The sequence below is a fragment of the Arvicanthis niloticus genome, chromosome 6 (assembly GCF_011762505.2).
Source record: "Arvicanthis niloticus isolate mArvNil1 chromosome 6, mArvNil1.pat.X, whole genome shotgun sequence".
Taxonomy (NCBI): Eukaryota; Metazoa; Chordata; class Mammalia; order Rodentia; family Muridae; genus Arvicanthis; species Arvicanthis niloticus.
This window is the reverse complement of record NC_047663.1, coordinates 44224825-44246784: the sequence shown is the minus strand read 5'-3', so window position 1 is coordinate 44246784 and position 21960 is coordinate 44224825. Positions and strand designations below refer to the sequence as shown.

The 21960-nt window shown below is 37.6% G+C and overlaps 1 protein-coding gene across 2 annotated transcripts in view; it reads right to left on the bottom strand.

The window, feature by feature from the left end:
• The window catches only part of Taok1 (TAO kinase 1), an 83097-nt gene that overhangs the window by 58534 nt on the left and 2603 nt on the right, over window positions 1–21960 (bottom strand). The window contains exon 2 of one of the 2 annotated variants that reach the window (XM_076936259.1): window positions 18384–18446. The exons of the other annotated variant lie outside the window; for it this stretch is intronic. The gene's annotated coding sequence lies outside the window, so the exon portion shown is untranslated. The remainder of the gene's footprint in view (window positions 1–18383; window positions 18447–21960) is intronic. 2 annotated transcript variants of the gene reach the window in all.

Below are 21960 nucleotides of genomic sequence, written 5' to 3'. Positions count from 1 at the left end.
ACACACAATCACTAAGTTCTTGGTAACAAGGGAAAATATAGTAGCATTTTTAAAATATTAATTTGGTATATTGATACAGATAAAAATATTGTCTTGTTAAAAACAAGGCACAGAAATAAAATTATATATATATATATATATACACATATATACATATATATATGTATGTGTGTGCATATATATACACACACACAAATCTCCATACATAGATGGTCTATGGAAGGAATCAACAGAAATGGTATTTGTATTCAAGGAATCCTTTCTAGCTTTAATATTTATCCTACAAATATATGAACTACTTCTATTTTTAAATTTTTATTTATTATTAATATATGTGAGATATGTGTGTGAGGACAGGCAGGCAGGCAGGCAGGCAGTGCTACAGACCTAGTACAGAAGTCAGAGGACCACTTTCAAGGGTCAATTTTCTCCATTCATCCTGGGCACCAAAAAGGAAAGTTGTCAGGGTTGCATGGTAAACATCTTTAGCCACTGTGCCATCTCACCACTTTTTTATCTTAAAGAGCAATTTAGTCAGGAAGGTAGTGGTGCACACACCTTTAACTCCAGCACCTGGGAGGCAGGGGCAGGAAGATCTCTGTTGAGTTTGAGACTAGCCTGGTTTACAGAGCTTGTTCCAGGACAGCACAGCCAAGGCTATATAGGGAAACTGTCTCAAAACAAAACAAAAAAGTAGAAAGAGAAAACCAAGTCCACAAAGTTGTCTTCTGACTTACACACTCGTACTTATGCCCTCCCTCACTAAATAAATTTTAAAATGTCAATTTAAATCTTGTTATATATTTAATACAGGTATAAAATAATCTGTTCTGTGGTGGCATACACCTCTAATCCTAGCCCTGGGTGGCTGAAGAAAGCAGATGAAGAGTTCCAAGGCACCCTGGGCTATACTGTGAGACCCTGCTTCAAAAAAAAAAAAAAAAAAAAAAAACAGGAAAAGAGGGAGGAAAGAGAAAGAGGAGAGGCCAGCCTGGTCTACAGAGTGAGTTCCAGGACAGCCAGGACTACACAGAGAAACCCTGTCTCGAAAAACCAAAAAAAAAAAAAAAAAAAAGAGAGAGAGAGAGAAAGAGGAGAGGAAAGGAGGGAATTGAGGAAAGAGAAAAATAAGAAAGGGACAGAGAGCAGGAGAGGAAGAATGGATGAAGAAAAGCAGGATGAAAGAGAAAGGGGAGATGGGAAAGATGAAAAGGAGCCTCAGTGCACTTAGAGCTTCAGCACACTCTTGAGCACTACTCTGTTCAGTGTCTTCCTTCCTTCCTCCCTTTCTTCTTCTTCTTCCTCTTCTACCTCCTCCTCCCCTTTCTCTCCCTCCTTTCATTTTTACCAATATTCCTGCTTAAATCTATATCAAAACTTATTCTTTATACTCCAACCTTACAAGATTAGAATATAGAGAAAGGTGTTTTAAATTGAATCTCAAACTTTTAACATGTTATGCAAGAGCTAGAAGATAGTGCTGTGTGTTTACATATAGATTTGTACACACACACACACACACACAAAATGTAGGCTTCCTTTCTTTCCCTTTTTCCATTCTCTTTTACCTTCTTACATTTGAAAATTATAAGATCATGCAGTGGTAAATTTCTTCACATTTAATAGTACAAACTTAATCTGGTTTAAAATACTATTACTTGGGGCTGGAGAGATGGCTCAGAGGGCAAGAGCACTAGGTATCTTGAGTTCAATTCCCAGCAACCACATGGTGGCTCATAACCATCTATGAGATCTGGTGCCTTTTTCTGGCCTGCAGATGTACATGTAGGCAGAGTGCCATACACATAATAAATAAATCTTTAAAAAATAAAATAAATACCATTTACTTAATACAAACTTTTATCATTATACAGTAAGAATAGAGCCAGGTACATATACCTGTAATTTTACCAGTAACTCAAGAATTAGAGGCAGGATAATCCAGAAGGAAGCCAGCCTGGACTATGATACTTTGACTTTTTTGGTTTTTTGAGACAGTTTTTTTTTTTTTTTTTTTTTTTTTTTTAAAAAGACCTGTCTGAGAACTCTCTCTGTAGACCAGGCTGGCCATGAACTCAGAAATTCCTCTGTTTATAAGCCCAGCACTGGGAGGATCTGAAACAACATTACTGAGGCTTACTGGCTAGTAGCCTACCTAAAAAAAAAGGAAGCTCCAAGACAGAGTCCTTGTCTCAAAGTATAAAGGTAAAGAGCTACAGAGGAAGTCTCCTCTGGCTTCCACATTCATGCATATTGGTGTATGCACATCATACAAAGAAGAAAAATTGGACCACCATGAAAGAACTTTGCATTTAAAAGAAGAGGAGGAGGAAGAAAAGGAGGAAGGAGGCAACTATGAAAATCTATTGTGAACATTCTGGTTCACAATAGCACCTGGGAGGCTGAAGACTGCCTCATGTTCCAGGCCAACCTGAGCTACAAAATGAGTCTGTCTCAAAAAAATTGAATCTGTCTCACAAAAGAATAAAATAAAAAGTGAACCAGGTGTAGTGGCATGCACCTTTAACCTCAGCATTTGGGAGGAAGAGACAGGTTCAAGGACAGCCAGAGCATCCAGGGCTGTTAAACAGAGAAACCCTGTCAATAAAAAAAAAAAAAAAAAAGAAAAAGAAAAGAAAAAAGAAAAAGTTATGTGTTGGGACAATTAATGCAAGTCTATACTTCCAGCCACTTTCAGTGCCAAGGCAGAAGGATCACAAGTTCAATAATCCTGTCTCAGAACAGACAAACCTTGGAGGGAACACATAGGGAACATAGCTCAGTGGTAGGACTCTTGCTTAGTATGTGAAGCCTTGACTTGATTCTCAGCATCACAAAAGTAAGATATAATACTATCATTTTATGAGTTCATCATTTTTTCTCCATTTTTAAGTAGTACTAAGTTTTAAACCTGAGACAAGAGTCTGAGGTGCTATTAAACCTATCCTAACAGTCCTTGTCTCCAGGTTCTCCTAGCATCCCTCAATTCCTACCTGTCACAAGATAGGACTAACATACCACATCCTCTACCCTGAACTCTCCAGCCTAGAGGCTAGGCTAGGCTGCACCTCCCCCAGAGACTCTTCCCTATGTAATCCAGACATTTTGGTTACCTATGCTTCCCTTTTGTACCTTTGGCCTCCTGGCTACTGTATTAAGATTCCTCTTCCCTTTTTCCTTCCTCTCTCCATCTCTCCATATGGTTCAGGGTCATGACCAACCACTCTGGACTCCCAAACGTGTCTGCCTCTGGCTATGCTCTCCCACACACCTATAATAAAACATTCTCTTTACCATACCTAGGAGAGTCATGTCCCCTTTCCTTCTTTCTTTTTTCATCCAAGTAGTAATTTTTAATTTTTGTTCCTTTCAGTTTTAATTTACTACTTCACAAAGTGATTGTAAGGACATGGTAGTATATATATGAAGCACTGAAAAATGTAAAACCCTATATTGATATATATATCACTATTGTTAAAGAGCTATATATATTAACTATCAGCATTTGGTTGTGTAGCTCAGGCTGGCCTTGAACTCTCTGAGATTCTGCCTGTGTCTCTTACCTCAGCTTCCCCAGTGCTAGAATTACAGGCATGTGCCACCACACCTATCTAAAGAGAATTAGGCTTAAATACCCAGAACACTGACAATGTGATAAACACAGATTTTCCTTAAACACATTAACTACCACTAGGAGAATACTTAGAAAACCATAACATTGGTGGCTTCTGGGGAAGAGAGAGCAATCAAGAGGCTGAAATGCATAATACAAAGGAGATAACACTATTTTACATTTTCTGAATACTTTTTTTTAAGATCATTCCATGGGGGGGGACTAAGAGATGGCTCAGCAGTTAAGAGCACTTGCTGCTCTTTCATAGGACCTAAGTTGAGTTCCCAGAAATCACATCAAGTGCCTCACAACTGCCTGTAACTTAAGCTCCAAGGGAAAAGATTCATCTGGCTCTGCCAAGCATCTACAAGCACATGGTGCATGCACTTATGCTAAGGCAGGTACACACAGACACACACACACACACAAGTTTGTCTGTTTTTAACCTGACAATAAGCCAAGAGTGGTGGCATACACCTTTGATGCCACCACTCAGGAAGCACAAATCAGGCAGAACTCTGTAGTTTGAGAAAGCCTGGTCTACAAAGTTAGCTCCAGGCCAGCCAGATCCGCAAAACCCTGTGTCAAAAACAAAACAAAACCTACTCTTTGTATAACTGTGGGCAAATTTTAAACAACAAAAGATAACCACTATTAACTCCATTTCCATAGGACCTTGAGGCCTGCCTTAACACAAGTGGTATACATTACATAGACCCACACACATACACATAAAAACATAGACAAGTAAGTATTTGAGAAAGAGGTGTTAACAAAATTCAATGTATAGCGCTTGATCAAAAGCTGGGAACCCACCTTTTAAAAGATGTCATGAGACACAGATCACCTCATCCATCCTGGCCTGCCTTCTGAGGACTCTGTAGAGCCTTGCACCTCACACAGGTAGCCTTCACCACCAGCCAGTCAGGCTACCTGAGAATTCCTGACTATACACTTAAATTCCCAAAATGTCCTGTCCCCAACCTTTGATTGACCAGAGCTTTCTAAAGGTTAGTGCATCTCTCAAACCTCATAAGAGAAGCTTCTTTCTGCAGAAACTCACAACTGATCGATATGAAACGAATGTTCAACCCTAAATGGGACATCAATATAATACCCTCTTCTCCAAAAGATCATCATGGAGGAAGAGGACAGAAAGATTCTGTAGTGAATCAGGATTTGCTAGACATTACAGTTACACTGCACAAATGAACTCACAGTAGCTAGATGACCTACACAAGAGCCTGAATACTAAAACCAAGCAAAATCCCAACACAGATTTAAGACAAGTATATGAATTCTTGTCCCTATCTGAGGAGCTACTAGCAATTCATGGCTACTATAAAAAAAGTCAGTTTTCTTCAGCAGTGCCAGCCAGCCCTGAGAGGCTATCTAATGCTTCAGGAAATGGTCTTACATCCACGTACATAAAGACAGAACTAAATGATCTCAGTGAGCATTAAATAAATAAGAGCAAGCACACACATGAAAAGCTGGGAGAGCTGAAAAGCTGGCAGTGGTGGCGCACGCCTTTAATCCCAGCACTTGGGAGGCAGAGGCAGGCGGATTTCTGAGTTCGAGGCCCAGATCCTCAGAAGAGCAACCAGTGCACTTGACACTGAGCATCTCTTTAGCACTTCTTCCATATTCTGATTTCCCCTTTGTTAAGCACAGCACATCTAACTAAAAGTTTCCTGTTTGGTCAGGATCATTGCTATGAATAACAAGGACCAAGCCAGCCATCTGTCCTGTCTTAACAATCTTTGAGCCTCAAGTGTTTCATTTGTCATTTTTTGCAAGCTAATAAGATAGTATTTTTTTCAGTCAAGATACTTTGAGAATCCATTCAAGTTATAATTTCTTACCCTGAAGAACTGCTCCTGTGTACATCCTTAACATATTGCATATATCTCAAGAAGCTCACAGACCTACTTTTCAGCAATTCTTATTATTCAGCATGTTTAAGAATAATATTACAAGCCAGGTGGTGGTGGCGCACGCCTTTAATCCCAGCACTTGGGAGGCAGAGGCAGGTGGATTTCTGAGTTCCAGGCCAGCCTGGTCTACAGAGTGAGTTCTAGGACAGCCAAGGCTATACAGAGAAACCCTGTCTCAAAAAAAGAAGAAGAAAAGAAGAAGAAGAAGAAGAAGAAGAAGAAGAAGAAGAAGAAGAAGAAGAAGAAGAAGAAGAAGAAGAAGAAGAAGGAGGAGGAAGAGGAGGAGGAGGAAGGAGAGGAAGAGGAGGAGGAAGAAGATGAGGAGGAAGAGGAAGAGGAGGATGAGGAAGAGGAAGATTACTTCTATTATCCTTTCTGGTTCTAAGTCTCCAATGGGACTTACTGCAGTCTAACACAATGGGATAGCCTAAGATGTACATAGGCCCATGGAGCTGTGCTATACTTTGTGCTTTTTGTAGTTTTATAAATAGTCATCCTAGTTTATAGTCAATTTCTCTATGACTGCTAGCTGCTATTCAAAGCTTCAAAGAACAAACTTTAAAACTTCAATGATATTCTACTAAACTGTTAGAACTACATGACCTATGGTGAGGCACTAAATTAAGAATACATGATAGCTGTTCTGCTAAAACTAAGACAAAAAATTACACAAAAAGAATGCATCTTGTTACGTACTAAACTGGAACACCAAAATGAGCCAAAAAGAACTCGCAGAGAACAAGGACAGAATAATTAGAACACTAGGGGCAGAGTTATGGAAGAGTATTTAAACAGATAAAACAGGATTAAAAATAAGTGCAAAGGAGCACAAAAAATGATATCAAATTACTAGCAGAGAAGATATGAGTAGTGTATTAAGCAGTTATGTTTTTTAATGCAAAAAATATGGAGGGGTTATCACAAATAACCTTAAAAAAAACTAAACAAAATAGGCCAGCAAGATGACTTAGAGGGTAATTACCACACAAGTCTGATGTCCTAAGTCTGATCCCCAGAAACTTACGATGGAAGGAAAAAAACAATTCCTAAAGCTGTCCTCTAATTTCCTCTTGCACACTACAGCATGCGTGTGTACACAGACATATTCATTCATAAAAAATATAAATGTATATATACACACACTCAGAATAATAATTTTAACTAAGCAAGATGATTTATAAAATAACCTAAGGTAAAGAAGTGAGAACAGAAGTAGAAGAGATGATTCTTGAGGTGGAAGAAGAGACAAAAGGTTCTGGAATGTTAGAAACTTTCACATAAGAATTTTTACTGCCGGACTAATTTGTAAATCTTCATTTATGTATTTGACTATAACTCTGTAAGTCTGAGTAAGCAGAAAAGGGATAGGATAGCTCAGTGGTAGAGCACCTATCTACATGCTTGAGGGGCTATGTTCAATCCATAGCACAGCAAGAAAAGATGACTGTAGGAGATAAATCAACGCAAGAATAAGAGGGTCAGAACTAGGAGAAAACAAAAGCCTTAAAAAAAATTTTTTTTTACTGTATTATGTGCATGGATGTTTTGCCTGCACGTATACCTGTATACCATGAATGTGCCTGATACCCGGTACCGAAGTTACCGTGAATGGCATGTAGGTCCAAAGAATTGAATTCTGGTCCTCTGGAAGAGCAACCATTGGCTCTTAACTGCTGAGCCATTTCACAAGCCCCAACAAAAGCCTTCTGAGTGATACAGAATCAAGACAATAATAACACAATATGCCAAGTACTATTCTCAGGTCTACGTAATGAATCTAATCCTCTTAGACCAATACTTAGAAGTATTATTAGTTCTAATTTTTACAGATGATAAAACTGAGGACCAAAGAGATTAAATGACTTCCTCAACTTTACAAAGCAATCAGAATATCATCCAAAAAAAAAAAAAAATATCATCCATGTGGGCCATGGTGGTACACACCTTTGATCCCAACACTCAGGAGGCAGAGACAATAGGATCTCTGAGGTTGAGGCCAGCCTGGTCTACGGAGTTTGTTCCAGAACAGCCAAGGCTGTTTGTTACACAGAGAAACCATGTCTTGAAGAGAGGAAGAGAGCTGGTGAGATGGCTCAGCAGTTAAAAGAATACTGGCGGGCTGGAGAAATGGCTCAGTGGTTAAGAGCACTGACTGCTCTTCTGAAGGTCCTGAGTTCAATTCCCAGCAACCACATGGTGGCTCACAACCATCTGTGATGGAATCTGATGCCCTTTTCTGTTATATTTGAAGACAGCTACAATGCACTCATAAATAAAATCTTAAAAAAAAAAAAAAAAAGACTATCAGAGCCATCTGATATTTAAAAAATAAAAATTAAAAAAAAAAAAAAAAAAAAAAAAAAAAGAATGTTGGCTGCTCTTCCAGAGGTTCTGAGTTCAGTTCCCAGCAACTACATGGTAGCTCACAACCATCTATAAGGACATCTGATGCCCTCTTCTGAGGCAGCAGAGCACTCATACATATTAAGTAAATAAAATGAGAGAGAGAGAGAGAGAGAGAGAGAGAGAGAGAGAGAGAGAGAAAGAGAGAAGAAGAAGAAGAAGAAGAAGAAGAAGAAGAAGAAGAAGAAGAAGAAGAAGAAGAAGAAGAAGAAGAAGAAGAAGAAGAATGAATGAAGATCATCCATGGCAATAAATTTCATTATGCCATAACACATGCATATAAAAACATATAAAATAGAAAAAGAATCAAAAGTGACTACCAACAAAAGTGTACCAACAAGTACAGGTTGACCCAGAAATAGATAGCATCCAACACCAACAGCTTTTATCCCAGTCCTGTAACTTTGATGTCAGCACCTTCCTCACCAATCAGTCAATGTTCTCACCTGACTATAAACCTTGCTCAGCAAGTACACTATTTGCACCATCATCCTCAAATGTTCCACTCCTGGAATAAACCTTCATGGAAGTAAAAAGTAGTCTCTTAAGAAGTTACAATCTCACCGGGCGGTGGTGGCCCAAGCCTATAGTCCCAGCACTTGGGAGGCAGAGGCAGGAAGATTTCTGAGTTCGAGGCCAGCCTGGTCTACAGAGTGAGTTCCAGGACAGCCAGGGCTACACAGAGAAACCCTGTCTCAAAATACAAAACAAAAAAATAAAATAAAATAACAAAAAAACAAAAAAAGAATGTTACAATCTCTAACACACTTAAGAATACCATCAACTCATGATGTGTTGTATATAGATGAGGAAAGAAATTAAAGAATCAAAACCAATCCCCAAGTTTTTAACATAGAAAACTTCAAAAAGGTTAATGTTTCACATAAATGAAAAAACTGAAATTATTCAATTACAAACAGATAAATTTAATAATATATTAGGTATCAAATACATTTGGTTTCCAAGTATTAGATACTACCTATACAATAAAAAGAAATCAACTACTTCTAGGCGTAATGGCACATGTCTTTAATCCCAGCATTCAGGAAGTATAGCAAAAGGTCAGCTGATCTCTAAGAGTCCAACCTGCTCTAGACAGTAACAGAAACCAAATCAGTGGCCCAAATAATGGTGTGCACTTGTTTTCCCAGCTTTCAACAGGCTGAGAGGCAAGGTGGCAAGTTCAAATTATTCTCAGCTATGTATCAAATGCAAGGCCAGCCAAGGCTACATGAGACCCTATCTCCAAAAAGAAAAAAAAAAAAAAGCTATAATTCAACACAAAACAAATATCTGCCATGACTGAAATATTTAGTTCTCTTTTTTTTTCCAAGCATATTGAAGAGCTGTACCTCCTTATCTTCTATAGAATCTCTTTTAAGTCACACCTCACTTAGCCAATGAACTTGGCCAAGTAGAGAAAGTTCAAGAGCCAATGCTCCTTTCTCGTTGTCATAAAGATTATAAAAACACATATTATAGAGCCTCCATAAACCTGAGACACTAAACAACAAGAACAATCAGACTCCACTCCACCTCTTTCCTCTCAATACACAGCATGCTACAAGAGAAGCCTTCTTTCCTGTTAAAAGCCCTGGGAGGGCCAGTGAGATAGTTACCATCCAAGCCTGACAACCTCAGTTTGATCACCAGAATCCATAATAAGAGGAGAAAATTGATTCCCCAAAATCAGATTTTTATCACACTCCTGTTTTTATCATTTCACATCATTTAGAAATAGAATAAAACAAAACTTCAAGGAATAATCAAAGACAGAACACAATGCCTAACTAAAGTCTTTCTCTGACCATCATCTAAGAACACACACCACACATATGTACGTACACTACCACAAACATACATAAACCAAATATACAAAAACAAAACAAACAAAAAAACCTATAAATTTAATTTTTTAAAAAAGAAATAGAGTTGGGGATACAATTCAGTATGAGATCTGGGAGTGGTAGTATATGCCTGTGTTCTCAGCATTGGGGAGTCTTAAACAGAAAGAAAATTTTTAGGTCAGTCTCCAGGGGGTGGGGGGTAGGGGGAAGAGGGAAGAATCTCACTCCCTCAGGAATTATTCTCCCTGGACATCCCTTAACTCTTCCTGACCTAGACCACAATAGTTCTTTGTACATTCATTCTACTTAGCACTTCAACATCTACTATACCAACATGTTTCTCAGTGGTGATTTTGCTCCCCAGATATGAGCTGGCAACATTTGGAGACAGATTTTACTGCCACAACTAGGAGACAAGAACTTGCCACTAACAAAAAGAGAATTCAGAGATGCTATAAAATATGCTATAATTAATGTACAGCACAGATCCCTATAGCAACCTACCCTTTCCAATATGGTGATGTAAGGTTGAGAAACCTTGCATTGCATGTATTTATTACTACATTTCTATCATATTCAACTATTCAACTTGAGAGAGTATCTATCAGGTGTTAGTTATTTCTGTATCCTCCTACAGTATTTAGTAAACAGCACATTTTAAAGTCCTATGTTACAAATACAGATATATCTTAAATTAGCCTATTTTAATAACCACAAGCAGTACAGAGATCACAGCATTCAGAACAAACCAAAACAAACAAAAGAAGCTGGGTGGTTCAGCTGGTAATGGCACTTTTCTGCCAAAACTGACGACCTGAGCTCAACCCATGGGACCCACAAGGTGGAAGGAGAGAGCCAACACTACCCCAAGTTGTCCTATGACCTCCCTGTGTGTGGCACAACTATACACACACACACACACACACACACACACACACACACACACACTCACTCACACAGACAGACAAATAAACGTAAAAAAAAATGTAATGGTAAAAAGGCCACTATATGGGGGGCTGCAGAGATGGCTCATCGGTTAAGAGCACTGATTGCTCTTCCAGAGGTCCTGAGTTCAATTCCCAGCAACCACATGGTGGCTCACAACCATCTGTAATGGGATCCGATGCCCTCTTCTGGTGTGTGTGAAGACAGCTACAGTATACTCATATACATAGAATAAATAAATCTTTTTTTTAAAAAAAGGCCACTATAGGTATAATGTTTTTGTACATGGTGTAAAAGTTTACCCTAGTGTTATTCAAATGCTGATCTCTCTATTTCTCTGCCCTCCCTCACATCTTGTTTCAATCCAGGCACAACATTGTAATGCTTATACCAAGAATCTCCTGTCTCAAGTCTGTGTGAACAATTCTTACCATTTATTCTCTGCCTGGTCAATAAATGCTGATCACCTAATGGCTGGGCAGAATAGAGAATAGGGCAGGATGTCTGCCAACCAGAGGGAGGAGAGAAGTAAAGAGGGAGACAGATCAGCCCGAAGGGTGGAGCAATGAGAGCCATGATGAAGGGATCCACAAAGAGAACACGGAAACACTGAAGCCTAAAGCCCAGAGAGCCAGATCAGTAATATTCAAGTATTATGGGATAGGGCTGGGAGGTGGAGGTGGTTGGATTAACATAGGAGGTTAAGGTAGATCATTTAACTGCTCAGCTACTGAGGTACAGTTTTAAATAAATCTTGGTTTCTCTGTAGGTTTATTGGGGACTAGCATAAGGTAAAGAAATACACCCACCAGATTAATCAACTGCTAACACTTATATTAAAGATAATTGATTTACAGACAACTAACCTACTCTAAGAGTTTTTATTTTGTGTTTTCCTAGCACATGCCATAAATCATAATTTATAACAGTTATTTCAATAAGATATTAAACAAATTAATTTCTATACTTAGTACACCATAAATTAAGCCAACTGGTTTACAGAATATGTTTTTTTGTTTTAATTAATAAACTTATTATTTTTTTAAAACTTGCAAATAAATAAATAAATAAAAACACCAGAATTAACAAGATTCAAAATCTATACACACAATGGACTTCTTTTATACAGTTAGAATAGGCAACTGGAATGAAAATTGTAAAGCTTCACATTAAACTTTACACTCTCAGTATTGGATATATTTTATGTACTCATCTTCCACCAAAACCAAAAAGATCCAAAACAGAACCATAAGTTAAAAAAAAAACAAACAATTAGTTTATACTTCAAAGGAGAAAATGGAGCTAGTCATGGTAGCTCACCTGTCTAATACTGCCCAGAGAGGCAGTAATAGGAAGACTGAAGTGAGTCTGAGCCCAATTTAGTCTATATCATGAGTTTCAGACCAGCCGAAATACAGAATGAGACCTCTATCCCCAAAAGAGAAAAGGAGTGAGAGAAAAGCCTTCAAACTTGAATCTTACAGAGCTAACCAAATAAAGTGCAAAAATGAGTACTACAATCTGGGAGAAAATCTGACCATGAATTCTTAGCTCTAAAAAATAAAAAATGTTGTGCCTACATGTATGTATATGCACCACATTCATGCCTGATGCCCATGGAGAACAAAAAAGGCTGTCAGATCCCCTCTACCCGAAGTTATAGATGGCTCTAAGCCACCATATGGTATTGGGAACAAAGCCAAGGCCTATACAACAACTAGTGCTCTTAACTATTTGAGCCATCTCTAGCCACAAAGCTGTCTTAACAAACAAACAAACAGCAGCAAAAAAGTAAACACTACTTCTACAAAGGGATTAAAAGCAATCAAAATACAAGGTCTATAGTAATATACAGAAGCACTCTATAATCTTTTTTATACTTAGCAGACTAGTCACATTAATTTTATGAAATTACATCCCATAATACTTGAATATTAAATCTATGTTCTCAAGCAAAAATAAATGTTATTTTCTTAATATACTCCAAATAAAAAGTTTCACAGTGTTGCACACCTGTAAGGTGTAGTTACTTGAAAGCTGAAACATGAGGATCACTTGAGCCCAGGAAGTCTTGACCACCCTGAGCAACATAGCAGAACCTTGTCATAATTGAAAATAAGAGCAAATAAAAAATAAGGGAACTAGAGATATAACCTAGTTGGTAGAGTGACTACCTAGTATGTACAAAACCCTGATCTGATGACCAGTGCCACATATACCAGAGATGGTAGAATGGTGGCAACCCCACCACTCAGCTATTTAACAACTTGAAGCTAGTCTGAGATACATGAAATCCTATCTCAAAAATAAGTTTTTTTCCTTTCTGGGTGACAAAAAGACAGGAATGTATTTCAGTAGCAGTATACAAACTCACTAAAAACAAGGCCACAAGTTCAATTCCTAGCCACCCCCAAAAGTTTTTCCTACTAATTCTACACTGTACAAGAAAATACAAATACTTACACATAAGATATAACAAACATTCCCAATATAAAAATTATTTTATATATTCGGGAATTATTTGCAAAAAGTATTGGCCCTTCCCAGGATCTCTTTGATAAAGTCGTTAATACCTATCAAGATTTAAGACCTAGGAAAGGTAAATATGCCAATATGTGCAAATAGACTAGACAATGAAATCAGTACAAATTTAAAGGCAGAGTTGTTAAAAGGGAAAATTTCACACAAGCACTCTTCAGAGACATGCAATTGGAAGTAAAGACGGATCTAAAAGAGTTCTTGCCTACTTACAGAGACTGCTGTTTCCAATTCAGCCAGGACAGAATTCAAAATAAAAAGATATCAAGGTATCCAAAAACCTTATGGCAAACCATATTTCCCTTTATAATCTTACCCCTTACTAATGTACCACACTCTGACATTTCCCATCATTTAATTGGTACTGTACTTATTATAAATTGAGTTCACATTAGTCACAACCTAGAAAGTAATGGCTTAGAATAACTGACAATAATGAAAAGACCTTAGTGTCCCATGAATAACTATCTAACTTGAAATATTAAAGGAAAGGTAAAACAGAGAAAATAAAACTCATCCAGAACAAGGACAGTATCTTAACAGCACACAATAATCTCTTAAGAGTTTGAATTACTCAGGCATAACAGCTCATACAGGTTCCCAGCACCTGGGAGGCTGACACAGGACTAACACAAGTTCACTATCAGTCTGGGATATACAGTGAGTTCCAGGCCAGCCTGGACTACAAAATGACACCATGTTTCAAGAAAACAAAATATGGGTTAAAGAGATGGCTCAGCAATTACAGCATTAGTTTTTCTTGCAGAAGACCTGGATTCAATTACCACATGATAGCTTACAACATCTGCAACTCCAGTTCCAGGTGATCTGAGAGACCCTTTTCTAACCTCTGTAGGTACCCAAGTACTCACTTGACAAACAGTGAGTATATATGCAAGCAAAATACCCATACACACACACACACACACACACACAAAGGAGAAAATATATATATATATATATATATATATATATATATATATCACACAAACATACACTAACTTGCCAAATTAATATACTCTGTTAATGTATTTCAAGGTAAAGACACACCTACAAAGACTAAGACTATCTAAATAAAAAGCTTAGCTGAACTGAAGAGATGACTCAGCAGTTAAGAGTACCAGCTGGCTATACTTCCAGAAGACCTGGGTTTGATTTCTAACATCCACATTACGTGGATCACAACTGTGTTAACTCCAATTCCAAAAAGATCTGACACCATTTTTTGGCCTCTGAGGGTACCTCATGCACATGGTGCATACACATACACTCTGGGATATACACATGAATATAAAGGGTTTTTTTAGGGTCAATCAGTGGTAGCACATGCCTTTAATCCTAGCCTTTGGAAGGCAGACATAGAGGCAGATGGATCTCTCAAGTTTGAGGCCAGTTCTGGTCTACCGAGTAAGTTCCTAGACAACCAGGGCTACACAGAGAAACCCTGTCTTGAAAAACAAATTAATAATAAAATAAGTATGGCCCCATAGATTCATGTGTTTGAATGCTTGGCAGTAAGGAGTGACACTATTACAAGGTGTGACCTTGTTGAAGGAGGTATGTTGTCAGTGTGAGGGCAGGCTAGAAATTTTCCTATGCTCAAGCTATGCCCAGTATATCACACAATCTCCTTCTGCTGCCTGCAGATTAAGATGGAGAAGTCTCAGCTCCAACAGCACCATGTCTACCTACAGGAAGCCATGCTTCCCACCATGATAATGGACAAAACCTCTGAAACTGTAAGCTAACCCCATTAAATGTTCTCCTTTATAAGAGTTACCATGGTCATAGTGTCTCTACACAGCAATAACACCTAAACTAAGACAATTTTTTATTATTATTATTATTATTATTATTATTATTATTATTATTATCTTTAGAAAGGGCTTAAGAGATATCACTTGATTCTGTTCCAGAAGATCCAGGTTGGACTCCCAGCACCCACATGGTGACTTACAACTATCCAGAACCCATAACTCCAGTACTAGATGCTCTAACTCTCTCAACTGACTTCTGAGGGCACCAGGCACACATGTAGTACAAATATATACATACATGCATGCATGTAAAATACTCAAACATATAAAATAAATAAATCTAAAATCTAATTCTAAAAAGTGTCACACAAGTATTCTTGGATGCCTTCAACATCAGGCACTGAGAAATAACGCCAACTGGGCAGTGGTGGCACCCGCCTTTAATCCCAGCACTTGGGAGGCAGAGGCAGGCGGATTTCTGAGTTCGAGGCCAGCCTGGTCTACAGAGTGCGTTCTAGGACAGCCAGGGCTACACAGAGAAACCCTGTCTCGAAAAACCAAAATAATAATAATAATAATAATAATAATAATAATAATAATAATAATAATGTTTTTTTTAAAGGCTAGGAGAGGCTAGAGAGATGGCAGCTCTTGTAGAGAAAGCAAGTTTGGTAATCAACACCTACAGTGGGGCTTACACCCACATGGTGGCTCACAACCATCTGTAATGGAATCCCATACCCACTTCTGGTGTGCCTGAAGAAAGCAACAGTCTGAAGAAAGCAACAGTGTATTCACATGCATAAATTAATTAATCTAAAACAAACAAAAACAAACAAGCAAACAAAAAAGGTAAAGTACTGGGATAACTGCTCAGTGATATGACACTTGCCTACCATACTGCAGGTCCTAAGTTCAATTCCCAGTACTGCAAAAAATAAAATCTAATAAAAAAATTTTTAAATATATAGAATGTAATTCACTAGGTTTTTTTCCCCTCCAATAAGGGGATGTAACTAAAAAGAAAAGGATAAGCTACATTCCTAGACCCTGTAACTCACTCTCTTAAATATTAAACCCCCCTATGTTTATTCATAAACATTTATTAATCAACCAATATAAAGTCAACTATCTGCTGAGTGTTTGCTATGTATCAGAGGTGTACTAAGCAAATAAAAGCATCCTATTTAAATCTATCAACTAAGTAAATACTATCTTCACAGATAAAGTTAAGATTTAAAATAGTTCTGTCTCGAAAAACCAAAAAAGAAAAAGGAAAAAAAAAAAAAGATTTAAAACAGTTAAGACAGTTCAGCTCGTAAAAATGCTTCCTGCAACCCAGATGGCATACATTAATCCTCACGACATATGTGAAAGGAGGGCAGAACAGACTCTCAAGTTGTCTTCTTATACACCCCACAATTGTGATTAAAGAAAAAACTTTAAGCTAAGGAAGGTATGAAGCTTATAAACGTTATCATTAAAATATATTAATTAGGCCAGAGAGATGAGTAAAGGCTCTTGTTGCTAAGCTTAACAGCACAAATTCAATTTTCAAGCCCCACATGGCAAAATGAGAGAAACTACTCCTGCAAATTGTCCTCTTATACATATGATGCCACTCTCACTCAAATAAATAAATAAATGTAATAATTTTTTTTTTTTTTGAGACAGGGTTTCTCTGTGTAGCCCTGGCTGTCCTGGAACTCACTCTGTAGACCAGGCTGGCCTACAAATTATTACTCAAATGTAATAATTTTTAAGGCTCAAATTTAAAATATGCCAGTTTTACTATGGTTGACTCTGTTCCCATTCTATTAACTAATAACTATTTCTCAGAAACTAAACTTTGCTTGTTTTTCTAAATGTAATTCACCTGATCAAAATTATTTGATCAAAAATTTTAACAGGGACTAGAGATGGCCTCAGCAATCAAGATCACTTGCTGCTCTTGCAAATGACCTTGGTTCAATTCCCAGCACCCACATGGTAGGTCACAATCAATAAACCAGATCCAGAGCATTTGATGGCCTCTTCTAGCTTCTGAGAACCAGGTATACACATGATACACAGAAATGCATTTAAGTGTAGACAAAGTACTCACACATTTAATTGATGTTAATTAAATAAGCTAAAAAAAAAATTTTTTTTTAAACTTAGCAGGGGGCTGGAAAGATGGATCAGCAGTTAAGAGCACTAACTGCTTTTCTATAGGTCCTGAATTAAATTCCCAGCAATCACATTGTGGCTCACAACCATCTGTAATGGAATCCAATGCCCTCTTCTGGTGTGTCTGATAAGATTCACAGTGTACTCACATACATAAAATAAATAAATAAATAAAACACCCTTATCTCAGGCTGGAGAGATGGCTGACAGTTAAGAGCACTGAATGTTCTTCCAGAGGTCCTAGATTCAATTCTCACCACCCACATGGCAGCTCACAACTGCCTGTAAGTCCAAGATTCAACACCCTCACCCAAACATGCAGGCAAAACACCAATGAAGAAAAAAGGAAAGAGAGAAAGAGACAGACAGACACACACACACACACACACAGACAACTTATAAAAAGAAAAGTGGCCCTTCTGTGCTCAAAAATAAGCCAGGAAACAAATATGATGGTGCACACCTATAATCCCAGTAGCTGGAAGTCCATTCTGGACAGCATAGCAAAAGAGCTGAAGAAGTGCTGATGTACTTCAGTTAGTAGTGTTGGCCACCCATGCACAGAGTCCTGGGTTCAATCCCCAGCACCACAAAAAAAAAGATGTAGTAGAATATGCCTATTATCCCAGCCCTGAGAGATGAAGCAGGAAAATCAGAAATTCAGTCATCCTGAGCTATACAGCCAAGTCCATGGCCAGTCTGGCTACATAATCCTGACTTGATAAAATAAATATCTTGCACATAACCAACGCCTGCTTTAAGGAGTTTCCTTAGGTTGCCCAGACTAGGTGCTCAGGCTCCTTAGTAAATGGGCACGTTTAACAGATTAGCATGTCTACTAAGTAAGGTATTTAGTAATGTATACTCTTATTTATAGACAAGCTTTTCATTTTAAGAAAGTCTTCCACCTTTTATTGACCACTTAATTTTGTCACTATTTAAACTATAATTCAGAACAAAACTCTGCTTCTACCACAAGTGGAAGACTGATACAGAAACAAATATTTGTTACCAAATGATGACAGAAACATATCAACTGAAAATAAGTGTTTCTAGTAGCCAGGAATGTTTGTTTTTAAACACCAAATTTTATTACTAAAAATTCAATACTTTAACCCACCAATAAAATAAAACGGAATGAAACAATATAGGTTTTTTTTATCTTCTCACTTACATTTCATAACAGGAAATCTTGAATATATTTTTTAAAAATCCAGCCATGAACAAGTTCAGAAACCTAAAAGGTAGATGAACATATGTTGGCTGGCACTCTATTTAATGGGACAGTCCCAATTTTATGTAGAACTTGACTATATAAACTTGATTTTTTAAGTGATTCATTCATATATGATTCTGAACAGCAGCCCTTCACCAAAAAGCTCCTAATTTCTAAATAGTTAAGTTAGCCAGGTGGTGGTGGCGCACGCCTTTAATCCCAGCACTTGGGAGGCAGAGGCAGGCAGATTTCTGAGTTCGAGGCCAGCCTGATCTACAGAGTGAGTTCCAGGACATCCAGAACTACACAGAGAAACCCTGTCTCAAAAAAAAAAAAAATTAATTAAAAAAAATTTTAAAAAGTGAATTCTAAATAGTTAAGTTTAAAAAAGTGAAGTTTGTTGTTATAATAGACTACTGATAACCATAGAGATATGAATGAGAAATAAAGTAATTTTAATTTTTAAATCAGCCAAACATAGAAAGCATTTCTAGAAGACATGAAGAAAATAATCTTAATTCTACTTCAAATGTCAACAACTGACCCCTATATAACATTTGGTTTTACTAAATAGTCATATCTAGTAAAAACCATCAAATTTTGTTTTTTAGTCCGTAGTCCTGGCTGACCTGAACTCACTATATAGATCATCCTGCCTTGGCTCTCAAGTGCTGAGGATTACAATTATGTGCCCTATGCATAACTAGAATCAACAAATTTTTACTTCATTCTCTCATAGTCTTCCTGCGCCCCCCCCCAAGAGAGAATCTTACTATGTAAGCCCTAGCTAGCAGAGAACTTGCTATGTTGACCAGAGATCCACATGCCTCCCAAGTGCTGGGATTAAAGGTGTGCACCACTAAACCAGAGTACAACCAGCAAATTATTAAACTATACTCTTATGGCTAGTTAAGAGCATCCAATCTCAACCTGTGTGGTAGCAAATGCCTGTGATCCCAAAACCCAAAGGTAAGAACAGGAAAAACACCTTGAGCTCAAGGGCCACATGGTACATCTGGGGCCAGTGTAGGCTATTATGCAATGTAGCAAGACCCAGACACAAAAATATACTTAGTTAATTAATTAAAATAAAATAATATTGTTAATACTTGCTGTTGTTCTTGAAAACAACCAAGGTTCAGTTCTCAACACTCACATGGCAGCTCACAACCATCTCTAAGTCCTTTCCCAGGGGATCTCATGCCTTCTTCTGGACTCTTTGGGCACCAGGCATACACAAGGTACACATACATATATACATATATACATACATACATACATGCATACAGGCAAAACAGTCATACACATTTGAAAGAGGGGGGTAGGCAGAAAGGAGATGGTGTGTGTGTGTGTGTGTATGTGTGTGTGTGTGTGAGATAAAGACAGAGAGAATGTGTGTACTCCCAATTAGTGTGTTATTGGTAGCAAAGCATTATTACATGGAACTAAATATGCCTTGATATACAGATATTTACGACAGGGTCTTGTATAGCCCAGTCTGGCTTCAAACTTAATCTGTAGTTAAGATGGTCTTTAACTTTTGGATCTTCCTGCCTCCAACTTCATGCCAGGATTACAGGCCACTGATAGAATTAAGGGCATGTTATACAGTACCTAGTTTATACAGTGTTGGAGACTAAACCTAGGACCTTAAGCTTATCACTTGACTTATTATATCCCTAGCCCTAAAATATACTTATTTTGTATTAACACACAAATAACTATCTATCATATCAAAAACTCTCCAGAAATCTGTATTATAGAATATATAGCAATTATTTTCTATTTAATTTTACACATATTTTGGTTCTATAGACTACTATATCCCCTTTAAACCTTTCAAACAGCAAGGATGTAACTCAGTGATAAGATTACTTACCTAGCATCCTCAAAGCCCTGGGTTTCAGAACAGCAAAAAATATAACTTTCATCAGAGTTTAAATTTGAGACATCTTTATAATGTAAGCAATGTTTTGATACTATTAAGATATTCTTGGTGCAAGGGAGATAGCTCAGTGGGTAACAACAGTTGCTGAACAAGCATCAGGGCCTGAGTTCAAATTTCCAGAATCCATATAAAAACCTAACTATGCCCATGAGCTCCTCCCCAGCACTGTGGGAGGCAGAGAAACAAGAATCAATGGGTCTTGTTGTCCATCAGCCAACCCCCAGATTCAACCAAGATACCTTGGTTTTAAAGGAGTAAGACAGACAGTGATAAAGCAGGACACAACATCCTCCTCTAGCACTCCCACTCCCTCTCAGTCTCCTCCCTCTCACACACACACATAGACTCACACACACAGAGACACATTTTTTTTAAAAAAACACTCTTAGACCAGTCTTGAGGAAGCATGCTTATAATCCCAGTTCAAGAGTCAGAAGCAAGCCTCTGCAGCAAGTTCAGAATATCCTGGTCTACCTACTAAGTTTCAGGCCAGACAGTATTCACAGTGAGATGCTTAAAAAAATAAAAAAGCAATTTAAAAAAAAGTACTTTATTAAAAGCCTCTAAATTAGTTGATTCTTAGAAATCCCTCTACTTATAAAACACGAGAATAATAAGCAAATTAACAAATCAGAGATCAGAATGCCAAAAATTAAGTCATTAAAAGAGAATCCAGAGAAAGAGCCAGTTGTGAAAGAACAGGAAGTGATATACACTCCATTTTGTGGATGAACTATTTAGAAACATAAGTACCACACTAATCTAGAATCAACTCAGACTAACAGCTCTCAGTATTGTCTCACAGTGGCATCAGGGGTCATGAAATAACCCTCAGGCAATTTTTTTCCTTAATAATGAATTTATTTAACTGATTACCAACACACTTTTGCCATTTTTAGAGAAGAGCTCCTACCAGATATAAAGATGACTTAGTTCTAATATGAATCAGTAAAGCAATTAACCTATACACTGCATATGTCCTTAAATTTTGTAGCTATTTATAAATCTACTCTTCTTGCATCTTTCCAAGATAAAATCAGTCACTCTTTACTATGCAGTATGTTTGGATTCATCCTTGCTAGTATGATATGCATCCATTATCAACAACGAACCATAAAGTGGAGAATTAGGTATTACAGCATAATTTTTCCTGAATGAAGAGAAAGTCACATATTCTGCAAACAGAACATGCACTTTATGTCATGAAGTAAAGGTTCAAATGAGCTGGGCACAGTAGCTCAGCACTCAAAAGGCTAAGGCAGAAGAACTGCCAGAAGTTCAAGGCCAGCTAAGACTGAATAGTAAGAACCTACCTCAACAAAAACAAATTCTAGGCACACAGTGACACAGGTGAGATAGGAGGTTTAGTTCAGGGATAGCCTCAGCTACAAACATTTGAAGACAATCTGGACTATGAGATCTTGTTTCCCCAACACCATCCCCCAAAAAAAAGACAGATTCAAATGAATGGTGCTATTTACATTAAATGAACTGAGATGAATATTAAGAGAATAAAGCAGAAATATTCATCTTTTGAGAAAAACTTAATGCAGCTTTCCCAAATATTGTGAAATTTAAAAAAAAAAA